Source organism: Aplysia californica, unplaced genomic scaffold (assembly GCF_000002075.1).
Source record: "Aplysia californica isolate F4 #8 unplaced genomic scaffold, AplCal3.0 scaffold00182, whole genome shotgun sequence".
Lineage (NCBI taxonomy): Eukaryota > Metazoa > Mollusca > Gastropoda > Aplysiida > Aplysiidae > Aplysia > Aplysia californica.
Genome location: NW_004797452.1, coordinates 400001 through 402056, shown reverse-complemented (window position 1 = coordinate 402056; position 2056 = coordinate 400001). Strand labels below are relative to the sequence as shown.

At 39.8% G+C, this 2056-nt stretch overlaps 1 protein-coding gene across 1 annotated transcript in view; it reads right to left on the bottom strand.

Moving 5' to 3' along the window:
• LOC100533328 (PKG) overlaps positions 1-2056 on the bottom strand; it is a gene marked incomplete in the record, with an annotated part of 183988 nt that overhangs the window by 11404 nt on the left and 170528 nt on the right.

The following is a 2056-nucleotide window of genomic DNA, read 5'->3' as shown; positions in this document are numbered from 1 at the left end:
TTCCTCATTTGCGGTTGACGTATTAATTTTTTTTAAAACATTACCACACTGTGTAAGACGACCTCTTGTCTAATTCGGCCGTTTCCTCCATCATGGCAGCAGTCTTGGCGTCACTGACAGATTCCAAATTAGTTTTGTTTGTCTTGGGGGTTTTCTTTTTTGATTGCTTTGTATTATGTTTGTTGGCTTGATTTCTAATAAACTTCTTAAAGCCCCCATCGACATTATTCAGATCCTTGAGAAGTCTGACTTTGACCCTGCCGACGCGCTATAGAATGGCCTTTAAGCTCAGCCAAATATTAATGTAATCGTCGATATTTCACACCTTCACCGACACAATCTTAGCTAAGAATCTGACTGAGAATGAGGCAGACATACCAACCACCGTGTTTTCGAACGGTGAAAATAATTAATTACACAAGTTACAGGATGAGAAAAATGGATCACGATGGATTGTTTCAATGTGAGGAAAGGAAAACATGACGTTTAATTTTGTGGTGATTTCATCAAAACTAAGAACTGATAGATTACATTTTTATTGAAACACTCTGACAAATTCAAGCCTTTGTTAGCCATGAGAGGCAGGGTCGTAGTAGCCCACCTTCTAAATGATCATTGAGGGTTTCATAATCATTATGATAATAATAGTTCTGCCGTCTATGTCAGAGGATTGCAAATACATCTGAGGAAATCTGGAGAGGGCCGGCCGACCATTAACACTTAACTCTAACCCCAACTCTAACCTAAACACTAAGCATAACCCTAACTCTAACCCTAACCCTAACCCTAACACTAACTCTAACCCTAACCTTACCTTAACACTAACCCTAACTCTAACCCTAACCTTAACCCTAACCCTATCCCTAACCCTAACCATTGTATAGTTTGCTCAGTGGACCTTGTCACGGTAAGTGCCGGCCCTCTGCGGAACTCTTCCCATTGCATCTACAGAGGAAAAAAAAGACATATAGAAGAAATAAAGATAAAAACTTGTAGCTTCTGCTATGGCCATGCATTGAGAGCTAGATCTGGCAGAGAAGGGTTAGTTAGTTTGTTACGTTTTCATCATTTAAAAATATAATTTCCACTCAAGGATGTACGCACCTTATGAGCTGCTTGTCTTCTCTTCAGCTTTCTTACATTTTCAGTTCGTAAATCCTCGTATGAATTGCTGCGCTCTGTGATTGCTGTCTCTTACTGGGACCGCCAGGAGCAATAAGCTTCCACGTCGAAGAAATAATATTGAAATCCTTCAGAAACATTTTCATGGTGACTTTGTAGCATTTTAATTTAATTTAATTTAATTTTATTTTATGTTTTTCGCGCAAGAACTTTTGCGCTTCCCTGAAAACAGTTCAGAATAGAAAACAACCTTTGGAATTTAAAAAAAAATCAGGTGTACTTCCCACTTTGCCAGCCCAGCGAAGTTTAGTACTTTTCAGCTGAGTGAAAAACACTCTCGGTTTTTGTCCCTTTTGAGAACTTCAGTGGTTGGTTGTTTCTTTTCTTTTGTTGTTGGTTTTTGTTGTTGTTGTTTTTTTCAGGGGGGGGGGTTCATGTCATTTGATGCCCTCAAATCTCCTGAGACAATTAACGTGGGAAATAATTCAGCTCTTAAGCATGTCTTTTTGTGCACCATCGAGGTCTCAACAGCACTCAAAAGCTTTGGGAGGGCAACGACTTGGTAGACGTTCAACGTCAGCTCTAGTGGCGAGGAAAATATCTACATTTACAATCGCATTTACAAAGATTTCAGTACGCCTCACGGCACTTCCTGACAATTGTTTAGTTCTCTCCCCTGGGAGAGTGTGCTGGGAGAAATTAGAACATGCTTGGTCAGAGAGTATTGTACGTTCTACTTGTTTTTGTTTGTCTTCGTAGAGGTTTTACGGTGCTCGTAACTGCATAGGCCATATGAGCGACAGGAGATTAGAGGTGTTACAAGAGAGTAACAAATATAACAAAGAAAAAGAGGAGATAAGGACGATACATGTTTGATAGGAAAGAAGAAGCAAACCACACCAGAGTACCTGCCAACAACCCATACACTTGTCTT